Source organism: Hermetia illucens, chromosome 4 (assembly GCF_905115235.1).
Source record: "Hermetia illucens chromosome 4, iHerIll2.2.curated.20191125, whole genome shotgun sequence".
Classification (NCBI taxonomy): Eukaryota; Metazoa; Arthropoda; class Insecta; order Diptera; family Stratiomyidae; genus Hermetia; species Hermetia illucens.
Window position 1 is genome coordinate 33,860,381 of NC_051852.1, and position 21,276 is coordinate 33,881,656.

The window sequence follows — 21,276 nt, forward strand, 5'->3', positions numbered from 1 at the left end:
AAGGCAATTCACCAGCCTTCGTATGAGCTCTCTTCAATTTTCAGGGTTTTTTTATTTTTAGAAATATTAAATTTAGGAGAGATTGGTGTTAGCTAGACCTACTCGAGCAAAGGGCCAGCAACACTTAAGGTACTTAAACTAAACTCAAATACGTCCTTTGTGCCATCAGAGACTATCTAAATTCCACGAAAAGTCTGGACTTGATGTGTATCTTGGAAAATTTCCTCTAGTTTCTATAACGCTTTTATTGCCGCTACTTAAATGTAAGTTATAACTAGATTACTTTCCTTATTCTTGGAAAATAGTAAAATGATCATTTTTTTTAAGGATTGCGGGGTCCTAAGTCCGCATCCACTTGATGTCGGACCGGATCAAATAGGGAGCAACTTACTTCCTCTTTTTTGGTTCACGGACCCCCCGCTTAGGACTTAGCACTCAAACCGCAGCCCTTAAAAACATATTCAGCTCTGGCCAAGCTTTGGTCCAAAGTATAGGCGTTTTACGCCCAATATATTTAGCATTTATATCATGTTCTGCGAATTTTATAAAGGAGCACTTAACATCTGCGAGCCGCTTCGGTGCTTCCAGGGCAGAGGTGAGGCAGCATCTGACGATTTGCTTCTGCCCTGGAGAAAAAGCGTAAAGCCGTCTTCGCCTAATCGAGAGCACTTTGTCGTAAAAACCTGCTCCAATATTTTTGTCATAGTTTTCAAAAGGTAGAGTTTATCAACTTTAGGTGCCAAACACCCAATTTTGTTACTTTAAGGAAGTGTTTCGTATTCTCGTCTATTCTATTGAAGATTTATAGTAGCTCGTTTCTGACTTCTACAGGATTTCTTTTTTAAAGCTACTGTGGGAGCACAGGGAAGGCGAGAACAACGCACTGCATTGCCAGCAGTGCGTCGTATCGAAAGCACCCTTCGCCGATGCACTGAACCACCGCCGAGGGAGAGGGTACTTTCCTTCTAGCCGCAGCTATTTAAAAGGGTGCACACAATTAATTATAAAATTATATTTAAGAGATTAATCAAATCCGAAGTGACAAAAACACTTTCTTATCGGTTCTACTTACTACTCTCTGGGCAATCCATCTGGCTCGATCGCAAGTGAGTTTGGGGTTAGACAGTTAATTGTTCCACCGGTCCGGCTCACTTTTGCGATTCTTTGTGTTATGTGGACTCTGAAGGGGCGTGGTATATTAGGGTGATCGGAGATGTTGTTAAAAAATTTCGGCTCACTGAGATTTGGGGAAGAGTAGCATCATGCAAAGCCTAAACCGACTAACACATGCAGTCTTGTATAACTTAACGACCGCACGTCAACATCACTAGCTTAAGCTGTCATAACTGCCGACATTATACCAACTTCCACTCCGGATTCGTGAGCGGTTTTCATGAGTAAATCCCAGACGACTCTGTACTGGGGTATATGAATTACCTTCTTTTTTTCCACTGCAGTTAACGCCTGTCTAAGTTCCCTTCCGGAAATATGTCTGTTATTTCTTTTGCAAAGTAAATATTTATGACCCCTGTTGCGTTTCTTATCAACACTCCATTGTCAGACTATTTGAAATAATTAAGACTTGCCTTTTCTATATATATATTAAGCTTACTGATATTTCGGGAACCACTTGCTCGCTGCCCTCTTCAAGTCCACCCAACTACTGGCCTATGCTGACGATATCGACATCATGGGACGAACGACCCGAGATGTACAAACTGCCTTCATCCAGATCGAGCAGGCGGCGCGAGATCTTGGGCTGCACATCAATGAAGGCAAGACAAAATATATGGTGGCAACGTCAGCACCGAAAACGAATCAACCAACAACATCAAACCGCACTGGTCAAACACAAACACGAAGAAGAATAAGGATAGGAGAATACAACTTTGAGACCGTTGACAATTTCTCCTATCTAGGGTCAAAAATCACAACCGATAACAACTACGATGATGAAATCCGCGCACGGTTGTTGTCAGCCAACAGAGCGTATTTCAGCTTACAAAGACTGTTCCGCTCGAAACGTCTCACCATAGGGTCAAAGCTCTTACTGTACAAGACTATGATCTTGCCAGTCCTCATGTATTCCTCGGAAACTTGGGTTCTTAGCAAGAAAAATTGCGAACTCTTGGCCGCGTTCGAGAGAAGAATCCTCCGAAGAATTTTTGGCCCCTTACATGAGGATGGACGATTCCGTAGCCTACACAATGACGAAATCTATGAGCGATACCATGACCGTCCGGTTGTGGATAAAATCCGGCTCAATAGGTTACGGTGGGCGGGTCACTTAATCCGTATGGATGAGGATGATCCCGTCCGGAAAGTCTATAAGGGCAATATCTATGGTAGAAAAAGAAGACGAGGCAGACCCTGCCTAAGATGGAGCGATGACGGGGGTCAGGACGCCAGACAGCTTTTAGGGATATCGAATTGGTGGACCTCGGCGCAAAACCGGGATGTCTGGAATTCCTTATTAAGGCAGGCCTAGACCGGATACCGGTTGTTGCGCCGTTGATGATGATGATTTGCTCGCTTCATCAGTGCTAACAAGACACTTGTCGTACAATGAAGGCTCTCCATCTGGCACTTTTTCTCCATATGAAGAGAATTCGAACGGGGGTTCAACAGCTTCATGAAGTTAATTCCTTTGAAGAGGGTCTCTGTTTTCCATAAACCTTGATCGGATTGTTTTTATTAAATGACCATCTTCACCTTTTTTAGCAGAAAAAGAAATCCCCTGAACTTTATCTGGCATCAACGGAGATTTATAAACCTGCAAACTTCTCTCCACTCATCTCCAAGTTCTGGGCCATGAGGTGAGTATTGGATTAGTTTTTTTAATCAGCATTCTCTCCTCCTGGTGTTATCTTTCCGATCCTTTGTTATTGTCTTGCTTTCTTTGTAAGATTGCCCTCAATTTGAACATATCTTTTACTAAGTTGTTTGCATGATGAGGCACTGCGGTTGTAAGAAATGGAAAAGCCGCATGGCAAAAGGTATTCCAGACCCTGTAGAAATGTTTCTTCTTTTCGTTTATTTCACTTTGGTTTTATGTTCTTGGTATTACTCCGATGACCATTCTGGTCCACGTACTGGAGAAGTCCAAACACATGTACACTTGCGGTTTGAAAAAAGCATAGGAGGTCGCAAATGAAACTGCTCAGTTAGTAAAATATCTTGCTTCTGGCTGAATTAGGACGTAAAGAAATTACGGGTCAAAACTCATGTAAGGTAAAGTCCTTTTTTGTTCCTTCACAGAGGTGTAAAAATCTTAGAAAGACAAATCTGCTCCAACTCAGTCCCGTGAACATCAGAGTTAAAATGGGCGCATTCTGGATTCAGATCCATTAAAACCCACTTCCAGTCTTCTCAGCCCTGGCACTACATACACCATTCAAGAATTTCTTCCGAAACTGGGTTCATTTTTAAACCCTTTAAGCTTTCATTTTCCTTATCCCCTTCAGCAGTTCATTTTGTATTCTTGCAAATGCTAATGCTGCAAATGCTAATGAACCTTTAGTTCGGCTTCACATGACGGAGTTGAATGCGTTTTTGACATCCAACGCAAACGCATACCACTTGGCAGCATTTGATTCATTCAGTAGACTGATGGTTCGCACGTAGATCGGGCGATAAGATGCTAGGCTTTAGGTTTTCCCATCGGACAGATAAAATTTCTCCTTTATGGCATTCCTCGACGGTTTTAGAAAACATATTAAGTCTACCTTCACTGCAACCTTAAAAGGTTTCCTGCAAATATCATCCAAACCTGGACTTTATTGTCGCCGGGGGATTAGCCTCTGAACCTGTAGTAAAATTTCCTTGTTCCAGTGGTTGGGTTGCCTATTGAAAAGCAGTCATCTTCCTGGGATAGTAACATCGCACGTTTCCATGATCCGTTGGATCATCTGATTGACGTTTTCTGCAGTTATACCATTCAGGGATATATCAACCTTAATCGCTGTGAAAAATCTGGCTCCCCAAAGACTTTTGCGATAAAGCCGGGCTTTTTTATCTCAATATAGATTGTGAATTGTGTGAATAATCCTAAGATATGCGACAAATAAGTGCATTTTCGTGAATGTTTCGAGCAGAATACGGCTCCTAATACTCGTTATTTTTCAGGTCTACTAAAGAGCCCACGATTTAAAGTTCTTCATTATAATTTTTGCACTCTTTTGGACTTAAAACCTGTATCTGTATCTGGCAATCTGCAAACGAGAATAACGAAAGATCAATAACAACAAAGTTTTAACACTTGACGATAGCTTAAAGAAGAACGTCGCACGAGTGAAACCAATGACAATAGGTGTTAAACCGCGATCCATCCTCTGTAGAGATCAGAATGCTAATACAATGGTGACGCAACCTAAATAAAAGCAAGATGGGTTCAGTAGTTTCAAGACCTCTTGAATTCAACGACGAGACAACCGGACAAATATCTGACAACTGGAGGAAAAGTGTAATTTGTCCAGTGTACAAAAAGGGTGATCGTTTGCATTGCGAAAACTACAGGGGAATCCCATTGCTGTCCACCTAGGAACTCTACTCTCGAAGGACGGACACGAAAAACACGAAATCCAAAGACGGATTACTATTGCTCATATAAGATTTTATACGGTCCTCCCTCCCATATGCTCGCCTGGCCTATTACTCCAGGCCTTCTCTCCCTCCCTAATAACTCCACCCACCCTCCTCTTCTTTTATCCACTTTCGTGTGCATTTTTGGGACCCCCCAATTCAATCTTTCTGAAAGCCATTTAGATCGCACTCTGGATCTTGTTCTCTCTATCCTTCTTGCATGTTCCCTTTTCTTATCTCCACATACCCTCTCTTACATTGCCGCTGGCCTCCATCATCCGAGTTGGATGCTCAAATATCTCGATTCAACTTTTCTGTTGCACGCAAGCCTACCATGTTTAACCTTCGAAGATCTGAACTCAGCCCTGGCCACAGCCAACTGGGTTTTTCTCCTCTCTCCATGAACATATGACCAAGCACTCAACACCTCCTATACCACTTTATTTGATCTTCTTCCCAGCTACGTTCCCTCCTTACTTAAGTCCTTGTACTCCAACGTTGTCTTGTTCACCACTGAAATCCACGAAGAACTTCGGAAATCTCAAGCTCCTCAGCTAAGTCCTCCACATATCTTGTGAATTACTCTGCCGCCACTTTTTCTCGGTCTACGTTCTCTCTCCTCTCTCGGCTTTCCGCCCACTAGTGGATGTAGCCTGCCGCGCATCGCCTACCATTCCTCAACTTACCCCTCTCCATGTCAAGTACCTACCTTGATGACAATGTCGGCTGTGGTTACGACGATCTTCCAAACCTCTTTTTTTCTTCAAACTGGTCAGTTCATATCTCTTCCCCTATTCATTGTTTTCGACAAAAGCCTGCAAGAGGATCATTTTCTTTGTCTTCGGAAAGAGGCTCTCGTCATCCCCATTCGGGAAAGTGGCGATCATGCTCTTCCCGAGAATTACCGTCCCATATTGCTCCTCTCCTCCTGTTCTAAAATCTTAGAAAGGAATGTCAGCGATTGGTTGCGCGCCAACTTTGGCCATAGGTCCATTGCCACCAAGCTGCTCGGCTTCACCTAGTTTGCCGTTAAGTGTCTAAATTCACATCAAGAAATGTGTACTATCTACACTGACCTTGCTAAAACCTTTGACACCGTAAGTCACAAGATACTGCTGTCCATAAACTCGTCTCTAAGCGTTCCCACACCATTTGTTTTATGGCTTGCCTCTTATTTTGCCAACCGATCCTGCCGCGTCCCTTCTGATGGCTGCACATTCCGCTCCTCCTCTCCCTCTGGTGTCCCGCAGGGATCAATTTTAGGCTCTTTATTGTTTTTATTTTTTTATCAACAAGCTTCCCTTCGTCAGTACCTCTCTGCGTCAGCACCTGTGTGAGTCATCGGAGTGCCCTGGCCTGACACTATCTCCAACGAAGAATTTGGTCTGCCTACAGGCCTAGCACTCGTACGCACTGTAATGAGCGGACGGTGGTGGTCGTGGATAGGTCATACAATAAGGAGGGACGACAGTTGCATTGCAGGCTACGCTATGTAGTGGAATTTACTCTCCCAAGATGACCGACGAGTGGGTCGTCAAGAATACTTGGGGCAAAATAGTAAAAGACAAGTGCGAGTATCTCGGAAAGTCGTGAGGATGCTAAAGGGCATTTCAGGTAATTGTGAACCATGGCGAGTATGTGTGGTTGACGCGCTACCCGCTAAGCGGTGAATGGCATATATACATTAGGAGAAGAAGGGACTTTGTATTTTCTTAAATCCCTGATCAAAGGGCTAAAGGGCCCTAGTACCTAGGTACAAAGAAATTGGCCCTAAAATTCTAAGGTTTAGTAGGATTGTTGATAAAATATCAGTGAGATATAATTTATTCGTAAAGTTGAAATTTATTTGTCATATGTCGTCAATTGTGGGCCTCATCCCAGGAAGTTTGCAGCTACTTTCTACCTAAACGCTCAAATCTCTCATGATTGTTTTTTCCAGTTGCAGACCATGTTGTTTTTAGAGACTGTGCTTTGACTCCCGACAAATAAAGACAGCCCTGAGGCATATTCCAAGTTTCAAAATGGAAATTTGTTTTCGCTACCAACCACCAACCATTCCAAGCCAAAAGTCCACGATCTCTCCTATTTGCCGAGATTTCTGTTGCCACTTCTACATTCTCTCCACTTGAATGGCATTATAATTGAATTCAGTAGCTGGAAAATACTCTTCATCCGTTGTCGCATTTATCGTTGTCCTTCTAATGATTTTTCATCGGCACCCGTTCTAAAAATTGCTTACTAGATGCCACCCATCCACCCACTATTTCATTTTCTTTTTGCTCATTCGGCCCATTTCTTGAGATTATCTTTTCTTACCTGCTTAGATTTTCTTTTTATTCCAATTTTCCGAGGGTTGATGCCGTGGAAAATTGCGACTTATATAATCGTCTTCGGTTGATGCCACATCACTTCTATGGTTGCCGTATTCATCGTTTGCGTTTTTCTCGAGCCCATTTTTCATCGAGTTCGCGACATTATGTGTGTGTGCAGAAAGGTAATGTGTGGGAAGGTAAGCCTTATCCACCTTCAACTTTTCTGACTTCTTAAGATGCAAAGAGGAAAGATGAATTGCACGAGTTATTGTGTAATAAATGCGATGAATTTTGTCGTTAAATTGCTAGAAAGCAAAAAGGAGAGACAACGGTAGCGAGGTGAAAGGAAGATTGAAAATGGAAAGTTGCATGAATGGAATGGTGATGGTCGTGATTTTGGAGGTGGTATATTGTTTTTTGCTACTGACATTCTCTGATTATGCAATTGAGAAAAAAATTAGGTATCGTTGAGAATTGCTTGATATCTGGAAAAGTGAATGAAGTGTTACCGTCATTGATCTGAGATCGCATCTTTCATGGCCCTACTCAGTCCCCATAATACCTTCTGGCTGCTTTTAAATATGCAGAAATATTTGTTTCTTCGAATTTTTCGTGAACTTTTCCCTATATTGCCCAAAAAGTAATACCTTTATTTTAACAGGATAAAGAAAAACTCTGAGGAGATACTCTTCAAAGGATGACTCTTTTTTTTTTGTTTTTTTGTTTTTTGGGGTAGGGTAGGTGAATGCATTTACGCACACAGTGTTGGACTCCCGACTCGGTACGTCGTCGGACTACCAACTAAACACCTCCCCATCGTCAGAGAGCTAGCCTGGAACCGTTTGTCACATTACTTCGGGCTAGTCTCCGAACTCTCCCCCTTGCGGAGCCTTCAAATTAGGGAATTCCTTTCACCAACGGGAGGGGAGAGGAGGAAGCGAACTGTCAGTTCAAGGAACCCCCTGCCATCCGGCTCCTCCACCGGTCGAGTTCTGTCTTCTTAGCAACGAAAAGGGCCCGAACGTAATGGGCAACACTGTTCCACCTGTCAGCACTCCTCAGCATCTCTTCGACAATTTTGTCTGGAGGGAGATCCCCTGTGTTTAAATAGAGCAGCTGACGAACCCCATCCCACCTTCCACAAGAAAACTCCATTGCAAAACCTACAATCCGGAGAACGCGCCTTTCCAATCTTGTGCAGGTAAGACTGAAAACTTCCATGCCCACTTAAAAATTGCGTAAGGAAATAGTCAGTCTCACCATGCTTCCGATTTAGCCACGCCGATGAGCCGCGCAGTCCATCTGCCTCTAGTTTCATTTTGCCAAGAGAGCTGCCACTCGTCTAGAGTGTGTTGCCGTTCTTCGCGAGCAACCACCTCCCTTGGCTCATCTCTCTTGCGCTTGTATATGGCCTGACGCTCCCTAGCAAGAAGGGCAACGGGAATCACTCCCGCGATCACCATCAGGGCCGGTTCAGAGACGGTGCGGTACGCAGACGCCACCCGTGAAGCTCCCTGTCTCTGTACTTGTGCGAGGCGTTTACGATATACCTCCTTGTTAAGAGCGCCAGCCCATACCTCTGCGCCGTAGAGTAGGACAAACTGCGTTGAACTCATCAGGAGACGTCGCCTACTAGACGTAGGACCCCCAATTTTTGCCATTAGCCTACTTAACGCCGAAACTCCAGTTGCAGCCTTGTTCGCTGCTGCTTTGATTTGCTCAGAAAAGCTCATCTTTGAGTCAAGAGTCTACTCGAGGTACTTTACTGCTGATTTTAACTCGATTATCGACTCGCCGAACGATAATGGACGCAGGGTCGGAATTCTCTTTTAGTCAGGATGACTACTTCGGTTTTTTCCAGTGCAAGGTTGAAACCATGAGTAGTCATCCATCCGCTTACCCGTCGCATCAATATGCCGGGTCTGCTTTGCGTCTGTTCGACAGTGCGTCCAGCAACAAGCGCCGCGGCATCATCTGCATAACCGACCAGGCACGACTCTTCTGGCATGTCGAGTTTAAGTAGACTGTCATAGGTAGCGTTCCAGAGGTCCGGCCCTAGGATGGATCCCTGTGCTACCCCCGACGTGACCTCCATCCACCTTTTACCCTCTAGTGTTTCATAGAGCAGAGAGCGGTTCCTCAGATAGTCCCTCAATATCCGTAAGAGATAGTTCGGCACGTTGAAAGTATTGTCTAGTGTGCCTAGAATGCCTTTCCATCCTACGGAATTAAAGGCGTTTCTGACGTCAAGTGTTACGAGGAGCACAGGATGACTCTTGAAGCTGTGTTGAAGTAGCAGCTTCTTTATAATCTAGGAGGACCAAAAGTTCCTATTGCCTGCAATTGCATTTATCATGCTAAAGCTATACATGAGGGGTAAAAACTGAGACGAGTCAAGTCATCAATACCAAGCGAAAGGGTCGTATACCTTCCTATGACCCCTGTTTGAATATTCTGCCTTTGTTTAAGTCAAATCTATCAATGTTGAATATCTTTGACGTTTAGGATATGTATTAATCTATAGAATTTCCTGCGGTAGGTCTATTCACCAGGAAATATCATCTTCACAATATCTTCCTTTGAGGCAACACCCGACCACCTCAAAGCTTACAGAAGCGCCCAATTACATCATATTCCACTTAAAATGCAAATCCCGTACACACCTTAATCAAAGGTGATTCCAACAACAGCCACGTGCTAATATGCAATTTAATGAGTTTTGCATGATCAAATGACTGCACAGATAACAAAGACCCAACTAACCTATTAGGCAAGAAAGTTTTCGCCTAGCGTCGTTGACGTTGTCGATGGTCCCCAGAAGTTATCTAACTGCCACTTCTCATTCTCTCTCTATGCACTTATTGTCCACACATAGTACGCAACCTGGCCATCGGGGAATTCATTAGCGTACATAGCTCTGGGCATAAATTTCATTCAAATGCATCCTCTGACGTTCTCTAAGCGATCAGAATTTATGGAAATGCTATGCAACGGAGTCCATGAATAGCCCAGAGTGTCAGCATATACCTTGCGGTGCCGGCACAAATGACTATTAAGAAGGTTCATTAAGTATTCCTTGATGTGTCGGTCGAAAGGTGACTTGGCTTTCTGACTGTGTGACTAACTAACTAGCTTAACAGCTCTGCAGAGATTGAAGCTAAAAATAGATGCAGAATACGGGCGCCACTAATATGTCCTTTGAAGAGATTCCTTTTTGTTTCCAGCAAGAAATAATCGTCGAATGGGCACTAATGAGCGTAATCCAAACGTGAAGTTGAAGAGTGATACGAACCATGAACGGAATCTAATTGCTACCTGAGCAACCATCTAAAAGAAGCAACATCATCTTGGCAAAGGCTTTTACGTCATAGGATGCAAATGAAGTGTTGCAATCTGAGATAGTATTCCTTTTTATCTCATTCTATTTGTATCGGGTTTTACTCGTTCTGTACATTTATAGTTCCAGGCACCTCATCGAGTAAGGCGATATTTTTAAAACCCGGTTGTGTGCATCCGATACTAAAATAAAGGTAAATTTTCTGCAGAACAGAAATGCAAAAGGCAATTGAACTTGAAACAAGTCTTGCATTTTGTATCTAAAAATTTCTTCCTGGTCAGCAAAATGAAATTGCTCGTCTTCGAATTAGGGTGATGCAGTGTTATGTGCTTACATTAGATCGTAGTTTTCTTTGAAATGAATTAGAAGGACTACATGGTTTCTACGCCTCTGTGATTCCTCTAGGAACCTTTGTTTCATTAACTGTAATTCAACAGACCTGTTGGTTGAGTTCAAAAGTAAAAGTGAGTAGGAAAGGTTATGCTTCTTTTGTATAATTACTTGGAACCTTAACGAAATATCCATCTGTTGCAAGAGGTGCACTTTACTTTATAACCTGCAGTCCAACAAAAACTAAGCGGACATAGTACCTCTTTGCGGTGGTATTGGGAAGTGGTAGGTTAGGTGGTTATATTTGTGAAGATCATTCGATGAAAATCTGATAATACGACTCCATTTTCCCTTAATGCGAGCACGCCAACGCACCATACTTCGCGGTTCGCTGAAATCTATTTCAACTCCCTCCATGGCTTGCCAAGATGGTTGCGCTCCTCCTAAATTGTTGTATGTTGTCCCAGGATAGTGGATTCCACGTCATTGTGTGCCCATAAATAGCATTGTCGCCCTACATAATGTATAGGCTACCCACTGCCACTCCGCCCTCCCATCCATGGGTAATTGGTCAACGCGCAGATTAAGTTCTTGGTTCGAAATTGTACCACGCCAACGTACTCCGATGATACGTTGTTGTCAACTGTTGACCTAGGCCTAGAGCTTTTGAGTAATAGCAGTGGTCACATTGCATGTGCTACTCGTAAACAGCAACACAGAAGAAACACTAGCGCAGAACAGTTTCAACTTACTCTTACTGAAAGATTTAAGTTGGAAAGGATCCTTTTCGCCGGCTTTCAGACTAAAGGCCACTTTGGTCCGTCTACACGTCAGTGGTTTATATATCCCAGGGTCATGATACCCTTACCATCTTCTTTTAAGGTTAAGCGTGTAAACAAAACCTTAAGGTTAATTGACTGTCACACTTTTCTTAGAAATGGTTATGCCTCTTGATACCAGCTTTTACTTTTTGCACTGGGTAGGAATTATCCCCTCTTTTAGGCACGCCTCGAAGGTGTCGGCCCCAAGGTGGAGCCTGGATGGATGCTTGACTCAACTACCACCATCGTGATTTCGTCATGGCAATCTTTCTCGCGGATGGTTTGCGAGAGTAGATCTTGCGCCGGAGGGCAGTGGTTGAGGTTGAATTATAAAAACCTCATCTGCGATTTGCGTTGAATGCTTTCCTCTATTCCGGGTACTTCCAATTTGGATTCTTTCTCTGCCTTCAACCTCCTAAAAATGTCATCGTGTGACCCTTTGCTTCGTTTGGAGATAACAGTAGTCTCTAGTCTAGTCCTTCCCCAATCTCTCTTTATCCGTCACCTTTCTGCAGATTGGCACATCCTTCTTGGGCGGCCCACACCATGTCTCTCGAACTGTGGCTACTTGGGTTTAGCCAACAGCTTCAGCCGTCCTCCCTACCTGCTTCACTTTTTTGGGAGTTGAGTCCTTTTTTCCCTCAGAAGTTTGCTGGGGTATTGTTTCGTTCATTCGTTGGCTCTTCCCTCTTCCCTGGTTTCTCCTTTCCTGAGTTTTAAGTTATAGTCACTTGTGTTACCTAGCTTACTTTTCGCCCGATACCTTCATTCCCCTTGCATTTTGGACCTTGCGTACGCCAATCTGATGCCTTTTATCATCATGGATATTATATTCCTTGATGTTCCCGATTGGGCGCTGCATCTTACTTCGCTCGGTGAGTGTTGAACGAAAAGACGCGCCTGATAGGAAATCTAACACTTCTATACGCCACCCTTAGATGCTTTCTAGGCTCCTGTGAAGTAGTGTTTGGGTAAATATCATGCATTCTGGGTGATTTCAGCAGTTTTAAGGTTCCCATATTACTTTAGCTCTCGAGCATATCTCTTTTGCTAGCTTCCAATTTTGCTTCTTCTTCCTTCTGTCTCTCTGTTTTTGGGGTGTTAGGAGGAATATTGTTGTGTTCCGCGTTAAAATAGCACGCAGAGAAATGAGTTTTGAGAAGCGATAATTGTGTCTTATCTCCCTTCTTCAGGCAGACAGAGGATGTTGCCTTACGTTTGGCTCTAGTCTGGTATAACCTGGATGCAGATTGTTCAATCCCTTCACAGAATTTCCTGAAGCTATTACGGTTTGCTTCCCTGCTTGTATTTTTGTACCTCAACCAGTCCCCGGCTTGTTTCGCCTGGTTGAAGAGTTTTTTGACCTCTGTTTGGATAGCTGGCCTCATATGCGTCAATGACGACCTTGTTGGTTTTTTTTTATCAGCTCTAGTTCGCTGCTGATTTCACCGCTCATTTGATAGAAGTTCTGATCTGCTGGGATATTTCTTAATATCCTTTCTACTTCGAAGTTGCCCTCAAAGTCGAGTCTTATTATTCTATGATTCGATATAGAGGGCTCATCCGATACTCTCCTCCAATTCTCGATCACCCCGTTCATTAGAGTGTTGCCTATAGTTATTTCTAGCATCCAATAAAATTTGGAAAACCATAAGGTTCCAATCAGGAAACCTGAAAGACATATCTATATTAATTTGAATTTATGAATTTCGTAGAAGGAATCTCTCTCGAATTGCGCCTGGTCGGACAGGCACAAAGTAGAATTGACATATCGAAGCGGATAGATGGCTCATGGCTTCAGCCTTGCACTGGAAAAAAACGTAGTCATCTTGACTAGAAGGAGAAGAAGACCCTACGCCCATATCGATCAGCGAGTTGACTATAGAGTCAAAATCAGCTGCTAAATACTTTGGTTTCATGCTCGACTCGAAGATGAGCTTTTTGGAGCAAATCAAAGCAGCAGCGGACAGGACTGCAGCAGGAGTCTCGGCCTTAATTCGGCTAATGGCAAATGTTGGGAGCCCTACATCTGCTAGCAAACGTATTTTTATGGCAGCAACGCAGTTCTGCTCTAGGACGCGGAGGTATTCGTGGCTGAACTGAACGCATGGTTAGTTTGATTACTTCCTTACAGGGGAGCCCTCTCCAGACAACATTGTCAAAGAGATGCTGAGGAGTGCTAACAGATGAACTCGTACTGCGTATTATGTTTGGACTCTTCTTATTGTTAAGAAGTTTGAATTCAGTAGAGGGAGGGAGCGGATGGCAAGGGGTTCCATGAACTAACAACTCCCTTCCGTTGGCGAAAGGAATTCCCTAACTTAAAGGTTCCAGAACCGGAAGAGCGAAATGGCTAGCTCGAATTATTGTCTCAAACGGTTCCAGGCTAGTTCTCGCATGACAGGCAGGTGTTTAGTTGGTAGGTAGATATCAACATCCGCACCGAGGAGCCCATTTAAAGCTGTGGTTCGCCGTTTTGATGCCACAAATTCCTAAGACCATGACTGCTGTTAAGAGAACAGGGAGGTAGAGTCCAGCCGGCTCAGGTCTTCAGAGAAAACCGCCGCAAATCCGCCAGTTAGCTCATTCCCCTCTATGTTTCTATGATCGGGAACCCAAAGGAGAATGACCTTGAGCGTGCCGCCCAGACTGTTCAGCGCATCTCTGCACTGTACCACTAGTCTAGAGGATGTCGCCGCTGAATTCAAGGCCCTAATGGCTGCTTGGCTGTTGGTCAGAATGGCTATGTTACGCTTGGGACTCAGAACATGCCTCAGCCATCGACAGGACTCGGATATCGCCAGTATTTGTGCTTGGAATATACAGATTTCTCGAGGTACTTTGTCTAGGATGATACTATTGCTGTAGGGCTCAGCCATCCCGCAGCCGGAATCATGTAGTCTGACATCAATGCACGCTACAAGGTATTTAATGTGGAGGTCTAGGGGGAGGAAATGCAGGAGTGCATTGAGAGCAGTTGTCCGGCATGACTGCAGAGCTCCATTAGCGCCTGCGCACTCGGTTCTATTAAGCTTTGTTATATTGTAGTTTCTGCTCAAAGCTTGCTACTGTACAATAGAGCCGTACGTTAGGATTGGATGCACTACAGCTTGCGAAAGTTCCCTTGTAGGCATAGAAGGCTATACAGGCCCTCGTAACCCTCAGTTCTATGTTCAATCTCCAATTTAGCTTTGGATACAGGATTACACCCAGATACTTTACATTGGAGGAGGGAAGCAACCTTTGTTCACTCAGCCGAATTCAAGTACCCTTGTCTTGGTGGCGAATAGCATCAGTTCCGTTTTATTATAGTTGGGTTTATGCCGAGTCCGCAACTTGCGGCCTACAGGCACACCTTTCGGAACGATCCTTCCATGATGTCGCTCATAATGGACGGAAACATCCCTTACACTAATATCACCAAGTCGTCGGCATACGCCGCAACCTTCAGCCTGCTTCTGTCCAATATTCACAAAATTTCGTCCATCACTATTAATCATAACACCGGAATGATGACGCCACTGTTCTGTTCACAGCTCTGGTCAAGTGGTTGCCTCCCAGATTCGACTAGATTATTCTGGTTCTTAGCATGCATATAATCCATATAATCCAATGCGTAAGATACCTTTCCAATCCAATACTAGCCAAGGATTCCTTGATGGCGTTAGTACTAACGTTGTTCAATGCTCCCTCTATATCCCAGAAGGTAGCTAGGGTATATTGCTTGTACTGCAATGACATCTCAACGATACCAATTACTTCGCGGAGAGCAGTTTCTGTGGATCTGCCTTTGAGGTGGGCATGCTGGGACTTAAAGTAAGACGTATACTGGGACTTAACGAAAATCGTTCTCTCAATAATCGCTCCCAAGTGGATATCCGGGACGCGCTCTAGGGTCTTCCACGAAAGTGGCCGTGCCTGCCCGCTTTCGGTTTGAAAACCACTCGTCCACGTCTCCAAAACCTTGTAAGGTATCTTAAAGAAATACAGCTCCGGTAAATCTCGACGCCTCTTGGCAGGCAGTCTCTGTATGGCTGCCAGTAATTATGGCTGTAGCAGATGTTCAAATTTTCCTGGTCAGCTTCCTGAGACCGGAGAGATCTTCATTCTACCACGATGGCAGGATCTTCTTGCTGTGTTTAGCAGGGCACCAGACTTTAAAGGCGGCATCGAATGCCTTTTCCAAAGCCCCGACGGTTGACTCCAGTTCGTCAGTCGTGGCGATATTGCCAATTTGCGTACCGGATAGTTTGTTCTTGATTACTTGACCGAACTTTCTCCAGTCGATTCTCCTGCAGTTTGGGCTGAAAAGTATCGAACTATGATCTAAAAAGAATCTCTGGTCAGACACTATCCAGTTCTCCAGCCTAAGAATCCCATTGTTCTCTCAATTCTCCGAGTTGGGGAAATGGAAGGTTGGTGTGCTGCCCTTGTTACACAGCGATAGATTTGGATTAATAATAAAATCAAAGGATGACGGACCTCTCTCGTTGATTTCCGAGCTGCCCCGAATCGTATGCCTTGCATTGGCGTTGCAACCTATCAACAGGTTGGCCTTCTTTGGTGCTATGGTGCTGGTCGAATATTCTAGTGCTTCTGGCAGAGCTGGTCGTAAGCCATGTAAGCCGTGGAAATATACACGTTCTATGTCCCTGTCTGCTCTAGTTTGATTACGGTTAGGTCGCTGGAATTTGGTTCGGATACAGAAAAGCGTGCAAACTGTTTCCCGCGAGGATACGTGCTCTAGGTCTGTCCTGATCAGCGTCTCCTGTGCTGTGGAATAAATTATAATATTTATAATACTTTGGAGCTTTTTGATTGTTCGGTCGCCTCCGACCTAAGGCCTCGGTATTGATGTGATGTCGGTGTCTTCTTCTAGTAGGAAGACAAGCTGATTAGTTGAGGTGCACGTCGACTACTGCAGATTTATCTGCGATACCTTCAGTATGATCTGTTTGTGTGGGGGGTCGTCAGTTCCCCTCGAAACGTCGATCCTCATCTCCTCCAACAGCACGTTGGCGCGTCGATTGAATCCAGGTCGTTTTCTGGTTTTATGGAGCGGAACATTTTCACCTTTGTGTTCCTGACTCCGAACCGCACTCTATAATCTACATTTCCCAGCGCCTCCAGGCACTCTCCGTTTATACGGAGCAGAAAAGGTTGGCTTGATACGCTAGATGGGAATTTGAAAACCTCGAGATTGCACCCAGATCAGGCATTCGATAGAGCCAAATGGCGAAGCCGATCTCGATGAGCCGACCCCTCTTGTGAACAGGACAAAGGCTGAAGAAACAGAAGAAGAAGAAAAGGTTGGCTATATGCAGTTCCTCCACCTTGATAACTAGCCAGTCGTTCATGAGAATCCTGTAGTTTTCAAGGTGTAGGGATTGGACGAGCTTGTTCTTGTTCATGCGGATATTCGGCAACCAGATGCGAGCAACCTGGGAATCTCCTCGTAGGGGATGACTTTGAGCTTTATGCCCACCCAGGCGTCGCTGATCTTAGCAACGCATGAACCGACAAAGTCCCTCGAGAATAAGCTATAACCTGAAACCCATGGACCATCTGAGAGGCATCACTGCAGGAGATAGTTGCCGTGTATTCGCCTTTGGCATCCAGGAGAGGCTCAATAACCATCTCCAACATCCTGGCCTCAATATTTGTCCACATCTTCGGCGCTAGTTTGTCGCTAGCGGAATTGCCAATCGCCAGCGCCACATGTAAGTGGCTCCTGTCCACGTCGCTGAAGGGTTTCGCAGTCCGTAGCTCGTCGCTTGGCTGCTGCTGCTTACTTTTCTCCAGAGGTTGCTTAGCGTCCGAGCTCTTGCCCGCTCTGCACTTCTTGTGTTTTTGTTCGACCTCGTCTTGAGATCGATTGCGTTTCAGAGCAGTGGACTTTGCCTTCTGCTCGTCTGCTAGGCGTTTGGTGTAATATTCCTCAACAGTCGCCTAAGGTCCTTTTCACCCCGCTCGTTGACAGTACCGACTTCCTTAATGTTAGCAGTCTTGCCGAGAATACTAGAGTACTGGCTCTTCAGTAGGACATGAGTGGACCTTCACTTCTTAGCCGGTTTCCGCTGACGGCTATTCTTGTCAACCTTTACTTTTGAGGGATCCCCCGATGTCGGCGGTTGCGGGTTAGGAGTACTATGTCTGGTACTCGCTACACCCAGCTTGACGGCAGTCGATTCTAGACTGTAAACCACTAGCGCGTCTGCTGCCTCGCTCTACGAGGTCCCTGCGGTTGGTTTCCGCACAGCGGTGCTACGGCTGGCACCGATTGTACTGCCTTTGATGGCCACTGTCTTCTGGTTGGATGCCAGCAGCTCGTCCTCCGATTATGCGTCTGGCGTCATCACCTTTTTTTCTCTCGTCGGTTTATTTTGTTTTTTAATAATTTAGTCCATGTCTTGGTCATACGAGTAATCCGGAAAGAATGTCGTCCCTGGCTAGCCCGGCCAACAGGGTAAGGGTCTTATTTGAAACTGAACGTGCCTAAGGTATTCAGAATTCGCATACTCAAGACCAAGTTCCCCATTATCCACGCAGCCTTTCATGTATGCTGTTCCACCTGTAGCTGTAGCACCTTTTCGAATGCAGGGAGGGCGATCCCCGGGTTGTTCCTTCGGCTCATCCCCCCGCCAGATCCACTTGCCTCAGGCACATGGCCAGCAGCATGCATATCCTCATCAGTTGGACGAGCCTACTCCCAGCCCGGCCCTACACAGTCTTGGGCCGTCCAAAAACGGTTTCCAGTGGCGGATAAGATTATTATTATGCAAATACTATTCTAACTCAAATAGTTTCAAGGAACTAAAAATTAGAGAAAGTGCACCATAACGGAGATTAGGAAAAGCGCGACCTCTGTAACCACACCACCCTAACTTCACCTTCCTGACTATTATGCGACCCATGTTTCGCGATAATCTACTTAGGTAACAACGACACGACGGTTAATAATCTTAAGGTTAAGTACAATGTACCTTTCCTGCTGCAGCTTTTGCATTTTGTTTGTTTTTTAATCTGTTGCAAGTCTTGTAAGAAATCGCCATAAGCGGCACGCACTAGATTTTATGGAAATTACGTTGCATACAAAAGTGCACACAGCGTGAGGTAGATGTGCATGATTTCGACCCATTCGTTGCCAGGGCATGTTGTTTTGATTAATTGGCTGCATATTTAAAGGGAATGTAATGCAATTTTTTATTCAGAATTTTTAAAATTCTTCGGAAGAGTAGTTTCGCGGATATCATAGCGAAGTTGACTAATGGCGGTTTGAAGAAATAATCTTTGGGTTTTTCTGATATTAATGCTTTTCATAAATTTTCTAGACATTGGAGATGGAAAATATATTGATCGTTGGAGATGGAGGTAGTTGCAGTAGAGAAGGTATAATTGTTTCAGTCCGTAGTCTTGGATAGACACTTATTCCTCGTGCCGGTTGGATTAACTCTCAACCAGCTCTCTTACATATTTAAAAGTATATCTTCTTTTAAATACAATAATATATCGTTATTCGTAGCGTGATGCAGATAAAATGATGAGCAACAATATTATAAGTAAGAAAGAGTATGAACTTGGGACGTAGGGCGTTTGCGTTGCCTCGAACAATCAAGAACGCTTTGATATCAATCGATCAGTCAATTAATCAAAAATTTAAATGTCAATTCATAGCATTGACGAGCGTTTAGTTTTCATAGCTCATCTCACCTGGTTTCCTTCAAAATTATCACAGGGATTGGTCGAGACTGTGGGCGTTTTATCAATTTACTCATCAAAATCGCGTTCTTCTGACAAATGAACTGTAATAAACGTAAAATTGTATCTTTTGTAATAAGATGAAGAAGATTGCCTTAACTTGATTATCTATTTCAGATTTTGTTCCCAACTTTTTCCTTGTATTATGTAAAAATGCCAAGGTTTATCAGCTCCAATCAATCTTCCGCGCAATAAATAATAACCATTATTGCATTAAATATTCACTTAATGAAGATAATCATATTAAATTATTTGATTCTTGCGTTTCATCAGAGAAATTTCCATTGTACTGGTAAACCTTTAAAATTTCATCATGCTAGGGGATGTCCGGTACTAAGTTACTTCAATGAATTACCTTCCATAACAAAATTCTGGTAATCCGAAAGTTTCTTAATCAAGGAGAAGTGTTAAGACAGGTCCATTGTAATTTTCTAATAAAACTGTAACAAACAACCTTTATCTCGTTACTGGATAAAGTGGTTGCTTTGTTTTTGGAAAATTTAAGTATTTTCCTATGAACCCGTCAACATGCCAAGTTTTCCCACCAATGTCCGGGACGACATGTCTTTTGGATAATCACCTTCTGAAAATACATAATTATGAATTTACATGATTTATTATCGTTGAGGTGTGGTTGATGTTTAAGGTTAACGCAAATTATGTAATTTAACTTTTATCTTGTTTTGAGTGGGCTATTAAATGGTGTAATTTGCAATTGTAAAAGTTCAGATGTTGAAGGTGCAACATAAAGTTGATGTAAACCTTCTTCTGGCTAAAGTCTACAGTTTTGTTATTTTGTGGGCGATCTTTGACTATACATCCTCCTGCGTACTCCTTTAACGCGTACTTCTATAAAGCCTTGAATTGTACGCTGCCTCACAGCGGCTGGCAAATTGCTTTCTACTTCAGACAGCTATAAAACTGATTTTATGGCAAGTGGTATTACCATAAATGGTCAATAAAATATCGCCAAATAGGGAAAGATAGATCGTATATTTTTAGATATAAAGAACTATACGCTGTACAGTGCGCATCATATCAATGTAAATATTTCAAGCTAAAATTAAAAATTGTGTTTTGTTTTAGTTTTTTCCATGTTTTAATTCCACCGATTCGGAATATCTAAAACGAGGGAAACCAATTCATAGCTTTCTCCCTTCCCCGGTCAAAGCCTAAATGCCCAAACACCAATCAAATTCAACTTACAATATCAATTGCACTGAACTCTTCAAGGGTATTATCCACTTCTGTAGGCACAAATTGCAAAACCTCGGGTACCCCACCGAAAATTCCACAATAGTGAAAGTGACGCTGAATTTTATAATATCAGCAAGGATAAGGAACTGCAATATCAAACGGAACCCTTTCATTAGAAACAACGATTCAGAAATGGTTAAGGTCCATTCAAAAAACTGCTCTGTACTGGAACGCAGATACTTCAAAATGGAAAATAAGGACGAAGCGGAGTACTCTCGTCCCTCTCAAATGTCAAGGTAACAAACAAAGGCAGTCTCTTCTCGTCCCTGTCAGATGATAAGTTCTTTCAAATTTACATGCATACAACCTACTTTGCACACGTGCCGAACATTTTCTCAAAATATGTATGAGGGTTCACCACGCTCCACACAGAATCTGCATATGGTGTTTGCAGATATCCATAGCTTCCCTAGGTAGTACTTTAGCCAGCAGTGTCCCGTGACTATTGCAACTATGTTGCTATTTTTGGTGATGTTTAAATAATCTTGAGAACGCTTTTGTTTTTATCCCCCATAGAAAGTTCGCCCAGCATATTCCCTCAATCGTTTCTCTCCATTCCTTAATATCATGGCCGTGAACCTCTTCCCGGTGTCCAATATAGTCTGCAATCCAGGTTATCCAGACCTTATTATCATATATGAGCCAAACATATTCAATTTATGAAGGCATTTCTATACCAGTTTAAAGTTCAGCTGGTTGGAATTAAGTGCTTTGTTAGCACTTTAGCTGTCAGTCAGAATCGTGATATTCTACCTCTATATTTAGAGATGGTCAAGGGGTAGTATCGGTCCCAGGACGAAACGTGGATTGGTACTCACAATGGAGCATAACACTTTCTGAACCAACACCAACAGTTCTACTATAAAACCCTATCTCCACC

At 43.6% G+C, this 21,276-nt stretch overlaps 1 long non-coding RNA gene across 1 annotated transcript; it reads left to right on the plus strand.

The window, feature by feature from the left end:
* The first annotated feature begins 18,766 nt into the window (after positions 1-18,766).
* On the plus strand, positions 18,767-19,287 carry LOC119655474. Its single transcript, XR_005249916.1, has 2 exons — positions 18,767-19,194; positions 19,257-19,287. It is a non-coding gene; the product is annotated as an uncharacterized LOC119655474 (long non-coding RNA).
* Positions 19,288-21,276: the final 1,989 nt, after the last annotated feature.